The 11,637-nt window shown below is 39.1% G+C and overlaps 1 pseudogene; it reads right to left on the bottom strand.

Moving 5' to 3' along the window:
* Positions 1–11,258: 11,258 nt before the first annotated feature.
* On the bottom strand, positions 11,259–11,412 carry LOC143268997 (U1 spliceosomal RNA; annotated as a pseudogene).
* Between the last annotated feature and the right edge of the window lie 225 nt (positions 11,413–11,637).

The raw sequence follows: 11,637 nt of genomic DNA, 5'->3' as shown, positions 1-11,637 counted from the left end.
TAATGACAATAAATGATAATGAAAAAGTTCTTGTATAAATTTAGAGGAAAAATAGAGAACTTTAAAGTAAAGAGATAGTGGAGGTATGTAGTTATTCATAATTTAACAAAACCCCTTGATTTTATCAATTAATGGTTTTCAAATTAGAGTGTTGAGAATAGAAATTGACAGTCTCACAATTGTATAGATGTTTGTTGTTTAATTAAAAGTCCATCAAATACTACTTCAGGATTAACTTCAGACTGCAAAACAATTTGCTTTCAATTCTGATGGGATTTCAGACCATTCTGCAGTTTATTCCCCTGGCTCAGCCCTGCTCCTTTGCCCATTTTAAGAATTAAATTGTTGAAACTTAAGCTTCAAAGGGTAGAAAATTAAACATTTTTACAAGGCCCTTTGAAAAGATTTTGTTTTGTACACACAAAAAAAAATAGCTATCTTTAAAATCTATTCATAGTCCAGTAGACATTTGTTTTATTTTACTCTTTGCTACAAAGTTGCTGTTTCATTTTAAGCACATGTGCTTCCACATCTCTGTTCCTCAGTTTCCTTGATTGCTAAATGATGAAAGGAAGTGTAGGAGGGTGTAATCTTTTTCATTCTCTTCTACCTTGAATTTTTCTTCTAAATTAATTTTTAAGTTACCATACAAAGCAATAGGTGTTATTATGACATTTTATACATATATATCATTATGTTGTGTGGTTGATAGATTGTGCACCCCAATAAACTAATCTGGGGGTCAGAGAACAGAATAACCACTATATTAAACATAGAGGCAGTTGTAGCACATGCCTTTAATCCTAGCATTCAGGAGGCAGAGATCTGTCTGGATCTCAGTGAGTTCAAGACCACACTGGAAACAGCCAGGAATGGTGACTCACACGTTTAATCCCAGGAAATGATGACAGGAAGCAGAAAGGTATATAAGGTGTGAGGACCAGGAACTAGAGTCCCGTTAAGCTTTTAGGCTTTTAGCAGTAGTTCAGCTGAGATTCATTCGGATGAGGACTCAGAGGCTTCCATCTGAGGAAACAGGATCAGCTGAGGAATTGGCAAGGCAAGGTTAGCTGTGGTTTGTTCTGCTTCTCTGATCTTTCGGCTTTCATCCCAATACCTGGCTCCTGGTTTGCTTTTATTAATAAGACCTTTTAAGATTCATGTTACCACATTGTTTTCAGCCATCATCCTCGTCCCTTGGCCTTGATTTCCCAGCCCCACTCCTGCTGGTCTTTCTCCTTGTTGGCTAATCTTGGTTGCCAACTTGACTTACCTGGGAAGAGGGAACCTCAGCTGAACAACTGATAGTATCCACGAGATTAGCCTGTGGGGACGTTCTTGGTTGATGATTGTTTCGGGAGAACCCAGACCACTGCAGATGGTGCCATTCCTTGCCAAATGGGCCCAAGTTACAAGATAAAGCTAGCTCAGCAAGCCAGGGTTAGGAAGGTCGTCAGCAGCATTCCTCCATTGCTCTCTGCTTCAGATTCCGTCCTTAGGTCCCTTTGATGATGGACTGCAGCTGGTGTCAGCCACATCAGCCCTCTTCTCCCCAAGTTCATCTTTGATCATGCTGTTGGTCACAGCAACGGGAGAAAACGAGGACACACCTTCCTCCACCCAGAGTCCTCCTTTTTGCATTCAAGTCGCTTTTATTCTATTACTCTCTCCACAGTTTAATTTTTTTCCTCCCTTCTTAAGGTTTTCTTTCTATGTTCAACACACACACACACACACACACACACACACACACACACACACACACACACACACACACACGTGTTTAAGGGAAGATTCTGTATTGAGAGAAATATGCCTGTCTGCCAATTTAACGTTTCAGAGTCAATTTCTTCTCTCTCTCTCTCTTTTTTTTTTAAAGCTTGGCAAAAAGTAAAATGGAGAGTCAGGGAAAAATTTATTTAACGGGGTAAAAATATCTGAAAAAAAAGAGTTTTTAAGCCATAATAATTAATATCTTCTTCCTTTTTTGTTTTTGTTTGTTGTTTGTTTTGAGACAGGGTTTCTCTGTGTAGCCCTGTGTGGTGATAATCTAATTGTACTGAAATGTGATTTTTATTGTATGTTAATAAATAAAGTTGTCCGGGTGTCAGAGCTATTAGAGCCATAGACAGTGTGGCGGTGGTGGCACACGCCTTTAATCTCATAGATCTCTGTGTGTTCAGGGATATAGCCAGCATTGGAGACATATGCCTTTAAGACCTAGGGGGCTGTACATTCAGACAGTGACGAGGCCGTCACATGTTTGGGTTTACAACCAATGAGAAGGCAGAACAATAATACTATAAAATAGATGAACAGACAGGAAGTAGCCCTCTTTCGCGAAGCTGGGACAGCAGGAGGAAGGGTGAGATTTTAGCTCTGAGCTCTGACCTCTCGGCTTTCTCTTTTACATTGTTTCTGTGTTTCTTATTTAATAAGACGGTTGGTTACATCTACAGCCCTGACTGTCCTGGATCTCATTCCAGCCTAGAACCCACCTGTTTCTGCCTCCTGAGTGCTGGGATTAAATACGCGTGCCACCACCACCTGGCTTGAATTTCCTTTGGAACAAGCAAAGCGGGTGACACCAACTGTGACTTCGGTGCCTCGCCCCGTGGTGCGACTCTCCTCCTGAGAGCTAAGCTGGGGTGCCGCAGGCACCACCATTGCTTACCATCGAATTGTGTGCATCACGTGGCCATCGTTCTTCAGCTGGTTCTGTGTGCACTCGCTGGTTATCTGTGAATGCTCGAGGATGGTAGTTTCCACTTACACAAAGTGCTTTGTGTTTGCAATGCTTCTCTCGGTGGAAAAGCTGAGCCCACTAAGGAACAGGATTTTGCTCAGAAAGAGGGAGAACACTGTGAAAATGGTCCTCACTTTTCAAAGAGCTGTAATAGCATTTACAAGTATGCCAAGTAAATTTACAATTATGTTATACTTTCCTGGTGTTTTACAAATGTTTGATGGGGTAATAGTTCATACTCTGGTTATTTTATTCTCTTCTAGAGATGGATGAATACACAAATTCTTCATAAGCTTGCATATGGCTGTGGACAAAAGAAATTGGTTATTGTGTCCAACAAAGGACAAAGATTAAATGGTGTTCCTACTTTAGAAAAGAAAATGCTGGTAGCAAAACTAAAGGGGGGGGCAGGAATATTGCAGCTGAATTATTTTATTTCTAAAACTGAAGGTGGGTGGATGAGGCTCCTGTCACATCTCTATATTTACAGTGGAGAGTCGATGGTAGGCAGTCTGTTGGAAATGACAGCGTTTCTATCAAGCTCCCCATCAGCTGCCGCTGGCTGGAGCAGGAATTATCATCCTTCACTGGGCTGTCTTGCTTTATGATATCAATTAGCAAACAATCTGTTTTGTTGGCACAGGATAAAATTAGGATGCAAAACATAGGGACTGTGAAGCAAAACATTTTTCAGGGAGAAGTCTGTTATGCCGAAGCACGGGAGGGAAAGAAAGATGCTGTCGTTTTTCTGTCTGTCAGTCTTTCTCTAATTTGCCACTGATGTCAGACTACTGACACCAATACACGAAATGACATTATCAGCTTTGATTCAGCTGTACTATTCAGGAAGCTAACCTGACTTTAAAATATAAACCTTCCATTTCTTTTTCATGGGTTTTTGGTAACTCTAGAATTTAGTTGTTTAAAACCCTCCTCATTCTCTTTAAAATGTATGTAAAGACTCACACTCCACATATAAAGTGGAAGGGAAAGAACACTAGAGGGCGCGAGTAAGCTACACGATTTGTTTTTTGTTTGGGTTTTTTTTTTTTTCTTTAGCAATCTCATTTGCATGCCTTTAGGGATGCTGTAACTGCTTAAGCTTATCTGTTGGAGACTATTCATTTTTCTTCCTTTCTTCTTTTTTTTCCCCTACCAAACCCATTTGGCTTTTCTCATTGACCAGTAGAGTTCCAGACCTGTAGGTTCATTATTTTGATAAGCTTTGTCCCACTTGGGTTGTCTGGGTGGCCTTTATGTCTTTATTGAAATCCCCGGGTCTTGTCCTGTGACATTTCTGATGTCTTTTGAAAGAACATCTCTGCAGCTGCAAGTGATTGCTGCTTAAGCCCAATTTTAAGGCCTCAGAAAGCACACACATCACTCCTGGGTATTTCTTTTAAGCCACACTTAAATCCTAGTCTCTGGAGGTGGAAGGCGAGATGCTAAGTAATCTGCCACCTGGCCTGTCCTCACACAATTAGTGCAGAGCACAGACTCCTCTTCTGAGGAATCTACACGAATAGTTTTCCTAAAAGGTCAACTGAAACTTATGATTCATGCTCAAAACAAGTCAAAAATAATGAAAGAGGATCTAAAGTGTGCCTGAAGAGAACTCACATTTTAATTAAACTAAGTAAAGCAAGTTTAATGTTTTTTTTTTTTTCAGATGTGCCAGGTTTCTTATTACCCTTTTATTTAATATGAGTTAAATGTTTTTTGAGTTCTGTGAAAGTTGAGGGTTTTTTTAATAATTCATTATTATTAAGATACTTCTTTTAGTTGCCTCTCTTTTGAAATACTAGCTGTTAAAAAATCATTATAGTCTGTCTCAAAATGAGATTTGTTCTAGTAAGTGTTCTATTGCTGTGAAGAGACACCATGCCTATGGTAATACTTATAAAGGAAAGTATAGCTGGAGAGTTTCTCTCCAGCTCCCACCAAGCCCTGGCAGTCTTACGGCCCACTTATAAAGTAAACACACAGACTCTTATATTATTTAAACTGTTTGGCTTAATGGCTTAGGCTTTTTGCTATCTAGTTTTTCTATCTTAAATTAACCCATTACTGGTACCTTACATCTCGCTTTTCATGGCAGCGGCTGGCAGTGTCTCTCTGCCTCAGCCTTCCTGTTCCCAGAATTCTCTTTTCTGCTTGTCCCGCCTACACTTCCTGTCTGACGACTGGCCAATCAGCATTTTATTTATACAGAGCAATATCCACAGTACTTAAGAATTTAATTGGGGCTTGCTTACAGTTCCAGAGGTTTAGTCCACTTTTATCCTGGCATGCATGGCAGTGTGCAGGCAGACATGGTGCTGTAGAAGTAGCTGACAGTTCTACATCTGGATCTGTAGGGAACAAGGAGAGCAAGAGCCTCTGGGCCTGGCCTGGGCCCTTGAAACCCCAAAGTCCACCCCAGTGACACACTTTCTCCACCAAGCCACACATCCTAATTCTTTCAAATAGTGCTACTCCCTGGGGACCAAAGCACTCAAAACTATGACCCTATGGGGGTCATTCCTATTCAAACCACCACAAAAGTCATAGAAAACAAAGTGAAATATAAATGCTAGAATATAGTTCATCGATAGAATATTTACCTAGCACTTGATACTCTCAGGTCAGTCCCCAGCAGCATCATAACAAGGAATCAATAAACAACAGCAAAAGGAAACATTCCTCTAATCAAACAGAATCAAAATGATAACTAATTTGATGAAGGACACAATGCCAAACAAATGAGGAGGGTCCAGTTCTGGATTAAAAAAAAAAAAAAAAAAAAAAAAAAAAAAAAAAACCTCTGGCATTAAGCCAAGGCTGTTTCTCCTTCATTAACTTCCTTCTATGTGGAATAAGTCAACCCTTCTTCCATATATGGCTGCTAATTCATTTCTTCCATGGTGTGACTGGGCCACACAGGGCAGAGATTCTTATATTTGGTTTTCTGGCTGAGGCCATTTTAGGTTTGACTAGAACTTGATCTCCTTGATGGAAATCCTGTGAAAAATTACCCAACTCTGGTCTATGAACCCAAGGTCAAGATGGCCCAGCTAACTCAGCTTCTCTTCTATTAAACTGCCTGCCACAAGGATCTCCCCCTCCAGCTAACCACTGTTCTTAGCTCCTCCTGAACTGGCTGGTTATGCAAAAGCTCCCCTGGAGCTGCAGAGTGAGATAACAGGATGTGGATTTTGCTTTAAAAGCTCCCTTGTTCTAAACACCATGACAGGGTACACTGGGGTCACTAGTCCTTGCCTGAGTGTAGTCCAAGCCCACTAGAAGACTTTTGGTTGGCTATGAATTATGTCTGAGTGGTCTTCTCTGGTAGACTCCCTGTAACAACATAATTTTTTAATAATTATTGGAGTGATATTTTGAAGGAAGATTTTTTTAAGATAACTATAACTCTTCTTTTTATTAGCTTTATTGATGTACAAATAAAATTAGGCAAATGCAAGTATTTTATGTGAAAAGGAGATAGAAAGAAAGTAAAGAAAATATTATACTTCTGTGTAACTCAGAAATGGACAGGTTTGCTGAGCTGTTGGTGGAGGCTTTGTAAGTGACTGCACTGACGGGGTAGCTTCTGGAAGGATAAGTTCATTTTCTTGTTAATGGGGTAATTATTATTCCTCCCCTCTCGGAGGCATATCTTCAGGTCAATCAAATTTTCTGTGTGGACTCCTGGTCAGTATATTGACAAAACCATCTGGATTAACTCTTGAGGGAGCAGATAATAGTATGTACTGTTTTAGTCTTCATGCCAGTAGATCAGAATGTCATGTCTGAAGGTAGGACAGGAGGTAGATTCTCTTATTTTGAACACAATGAAATATCTTTCTCTTAATAGGTCCCAAAAGAGCGCTAATACCCGTTCTCAGTGGCCTCCAAGACTATTGTGGTAATTCTTCTCTCAGGAGTTGAGCCCTTAAAATCACTGAGAGGTAGGCTGGAATTGGATAATAGATACAATATATTTTACCATGAAAATCTAGAAGTTCTATTCCAAAATTATTTACCAGAAAGGATTAGTGTATAGACTGGAGTTTGGTCACACCCCATATCTAAACAGCAAACATATGTACTTATTAAGGAAAAGATAACAAGGAAGAACTCCCCTCTGGCTCTCCTGGTCTCTGGGATGATGTGGTAGTTTGAATAGGAATAGTCCCCATAGGCCTATATAGATATGGCCTTGTTGGAGGAAATATTCACTGAGTATGAGCATTAAGATTTCAAAAGACCACACCAAGCCCAGACTGAAGCCCAGGCCAGGCTCACTCTTGTCTCTCTGTTCTGTCTCTCTGTCTCTCTGGATCAGAATGTAGTGCCCAGCTACTACTCCAGCACAGTGTGTGCCACGTGTCCCCTGCCATGATGATAATGGACCAAGCCTCTGAACCTGTAAGAAAGTCCCCAGTTAAATGTTTTTCTGCACATGAACTGCCTTGGTCATGATGTCTCTTTACAGCAACTGAACAAGTCACTAAGTCAGCTCGACAGAGAAAGGATAGTTCTTTCTTCTAGTCATGTACAAGAATCAGAACAATTTATTTTGAAGTCCCTTCCTAACTTTCTGTGTCTCCTGCCCTCATCTGTGCAATAATTTAATAATTATTCTCTTAGTAAAATTCAAGCATTCATGATCTCCAGAACCTATTCATCCTGTAACTGTGAGTTTAGACTTCTGACACCATTTCACCCAGGTCATCCACCCCAAACCAGTGATGATTACTCTTCTACCCTATGCTTTACTGTGTTTTATTTATTTATTTTTGTTAACACACATGCATTAATTACTTGTATAATTGTTGCAAAATAATACCTGACAAAAAATGACTTCTGAATTTTAATTCACAGTTCCTGGTATAGACAGTAGGAAGCCGTGATGGCCGGAAACTGAGGCAGCTACTCACATGCCATCCAGCAGGAAACAGATGAGCACTTGGTCTCAGCCTGCTTTCTCTGTTTCATTCATTCTGGGACTCCACACAGTGCTATGGTGCTGACCATGTTTCCAGGTGATCTTTCTATCTCCATTAACCTAATGTAGATAATCCCTCACATCCATGTACAAAGACTTGTCTCTTCATTGGTTTTATATCTGTCTGTTACAAGGGATGTCATATAGCTTGTTCATCACCTTCCTCCCTCCCTCTCTTTTTTCCTTTCTTGTTTCTGGATTATTTCCCGATCGCCTAAATATTTATTCATCCACATTGCTGTAAGTGATAAGCTCTCCTTTAGGAGCGAATATTGTTCTATATTACTCTATTATTTCTATATAGTTTATATATTATATTTTTTCTACTTATCCACCAATGGATATTTACATTGATTCTATATCTTAGCTATTGTAACTCAGCAATGAACATGAAAGTGAAGTGAATTCTACTTTCTTCCCTTATATCCTCAACCTAGACTATTGAATCATACATTTGTTTTATTTGTAGTTTCACCAGGAATCTTTGTATTATTTCCTATAATAGCTACACCATCTTATATTTCTTCTACCAATATACTTTCTGTCCCCTACATTTGATGTATTTTGACTGTTTGAAAACAGGTATCCTAGAAGATATGAGACTCTACCTCCTCGTGATTTCAATTGTATGATCATGGTGATTATGACCTTTTAATACATTTTTACTCTATCTGTGGAAGACCTGATCCCACTTTTTTCCCCAGAGTACTCTTGAGGAGTGAGGGATAAGAGATTTAGATAGAAATATAGAGGGGAGAGAGACAGATAGAAACACAGGATAGCCTCGAGAGGGCCAGGATCTTTATCCACCTGCACCCCTGTCTCTTCAAAAGGGCTTTTTAAAGGAATGCCAAATGGTGGAGCAGAAGACCTCCCCCTAGCACAGGCAAGTGAAGACCCTTCCAGACACCTGGTAACCACAACACATGGTCAATCCATCCCCTTATGCAGCCCTGCTGGGTAAAGCAAGCTCAGATATCACTAGGAAAACTCTGTGGGCCCCCACATCTCTCCCTCTGTACTTCTGCAAATCACTGTCAAGGAAAATGTAAAAGGAGGCTCTAACTGTCTTCTGAGCAATATGATACTTGGCTACCTAAACACACGTTAGGAATATATTCATATTTTCTTGCATTAATTTGGGGAAACAAAAATCCACAACATTATAGCAAGAATTCAAGGTCATATTGATAAATACAAGGAAAATATCCTTAATTAACAGGTGCTTTTGCTAGCATAAGTTGCTTTGTTTTCAAGGTAGAAAGATTTCATTTAAAGCATTCCATTGAGTTATGGCCTTTGCCTCATGATTCACTTAGTGGCAATTCTAAATGGAAGAATAACCATGGCCTGAGGAGTCAAAGATGACTTGTACATTTCCACAAAGTGCCAAATGTGGTTGTGTAGCAATTTGATCATAATATTGTGATGATTTCTATTTATATATAAATGTCTTAAAATTATTGTTAACTATTATTGTTAATTAATTATTGTTAATTTTGGTCATTTGTTTTCTCTGTTACAAGCATATGTTTTTATCTCATTTGGTAAATTGTTAAATTTCAAACTTATCTTCTCATCCCCCATTCCCTACCCTTTATTGCCCCCCTCACCCCCAGTTTACTCATGGAGATCTCAACTATTTCCCCTTCCTTGGGCAATCCATGAGTCCCTCTTAGGGTTCTCCTTCTTACCTAGCTTCTCTGGAGCTGTGGGTTGTGGTCTGGTTATCTTTTGCTTTACATCTAGTTTCTACTTATGAGTGTGGTTGGTATGTAAAATGAAAAAAATATGGGTCTGACTCTGTAATGAAAAAAATTTCAAACTTTAGCAAGACATGCTTCATAGAAACACTTTAACATTACTACACTACTGTATATGCTATTACAAATGGTACAAAAATGACTGAACAGTTTATGAATATATGTGAGAAAGTTTTCAGGGATCATCAGTCATATCGTCATAATAGGCAAACATTTGGTAATGAAAAGCACATTTAGAAAGTGCTATTTACTCAACCAATAAAAGACCTTGATATTATAATATTTTTAAACTATCAACTGAAACAAATATTTAATTTCCTAAGCAAACAGGGTTAGCTTACTTATTACTTAAGGAAGATATTATTTTTAATGCCAAAATTAAGAAAAATAATTTCTGCAAGTTTGTGATAAGTTGCCCTTATAAAAGAATTAACACGTGAAAATAAGCACCCTTGTTCTGTTGCCATATAAGTGAGTAACCTGGCTGCCTGGATTAGCGGTCACACGCATCAGTCTTAGGCTTGCAGGGCAGTGTGTACCACTGGTTGAATCAGTGTTGCATTTCCTGCTGTGATTACTGTCAATGCCAGAGAGAATGGTGAATTCTTCCTTACCTCCTACATTTTCCAGAACATATCAATGTAATACTGTACTTTCCATAAAGCAGGGTCAACAATCAAGAACATTTTAGATTAGATGAGTTTTACAGAGTTTGTAACTAAGGAAATCTACTGGAGAATATCTACTGTCTGAGGATGATGAGAGAGTATGAAATTATGAGGAAGGGAAAGACAAAGGAAGGAAGAAAGAAAGGAAGGAAGGAAGGAGGGAGGGAGGGATGGAGAGAGGGAAGGAAGAAAGGAGTCTTGAATGACTACTGACACCTGTAGACATTATGATAGCTCATTTGAAACCCAAACTATGTAAGAGAAGTGCCGGTATCCATCCAACCAATAAAAGCAAGGACAGAAGTGGTTTCCTATGAGTGTTCTGAAGAGTGAGCAGAGTGTGATTTACTAGACTAACTGTTTATCTGGCACTGACATTAAACAGAATATTTCTGTTTCAAATAATATTATTGGCCATGTAGGGGTATGTGTGTGTGTGTGTGTGTGTGTGTGTGTGTGTGTGTGTGTGTGTGTTTGTATTGTGTTATATAGGAAGCTACTCATATTGAAGATTAAATGATTCTGTTAGGAAATTCTGAAACTTGGCAGGTTCATGAATGGTAATTTTATTTATCAATAAACCATTGATCATTTAGTCTTCAAGAAAATATCCATAATGTTATGTTGGCAATCTCCCAAACAACTTCTAATTTTGATGATTTCTTATAAGGATTAAAAACTTAAGATTCTGTTCTCATGACTATAGTTCACTACACAGTGAGGACACAGACTAATAATAACTAAAAAGAAAATGTGCATAGAGTGGAGTAGTGTAATTTAAAGATATTTTAAATTTTTAATTAAAAATTATTTTCTGATATTTTAGTGTGTGTGTGTGTGTGTGTGTGTGTGTGTGTGTGTGTGTACGTGCATGCTGATGAATGTAAACCTGGGTGCATGAATACCATGGCACGTGTGTAGAGGTCAGAGAACAACCTTGAATGATGGTTCTCACCTTCATCTCATTTGAGGAAAGGTCTCTTTTGATGCACATTTCTGTAGATTCCTGTTCAGTTGCTGTCGTGTTTCCAACTCCAATCTTGCAGTAGGAGGGTTTGGATTACAAGTGCATGAACAACAGTCCCCCACCCCTGTGAGAGAGCATTGCTCTCTCACTACTACAAATTATGCAGTTGAGTTTCCTGCACTTGGGGAAATCACAGGGGTCAGCACATTCAGAGTCTAGTGGATAAGACTCTCCCTGGGAAAGCCACCTTCATCATTGTATCTCCACTGCTAGGTTAGTATGCAACACCCAGATTTTACATGAGTTCTAGATAATCAAATTCAGTTCCTGCTACTTGCATGACAAGCATTGTATCCACTGATCTGTCTCCCCACCCAAGATATTTGTCTTCTCCCAGGGTAATCACAGGTAGAATGCTTCATTTTCTCAGCAACAATGTGTAATAACAGGTGGCAAGAGTTACTAATCAAGAATGTTCATTGAAGGCTCAATATGTTATTTCAGGT

This window comes from Peromyscus maniculatus, chromosome 16 (assembly GCF_049852395.1).
Source record: "Peromyscus maniculatus bairdii isolate BWxNUB_F1_BW_parent chromosome 16, HU_Pman_BW_mat_3.1, whole genome shotgun sequence".
Taxonomy (NCBI): Eukaryota; Metazoa; Chordata; class Mammalia; order Rodentia; family Cricetidae; genus Peromyscus; species Peromyscus maniculatus.
Note: the sequence above shows the minus strand (reverse complement) of the source record. Positions and strands in the feature narration are given on the sequence as shown.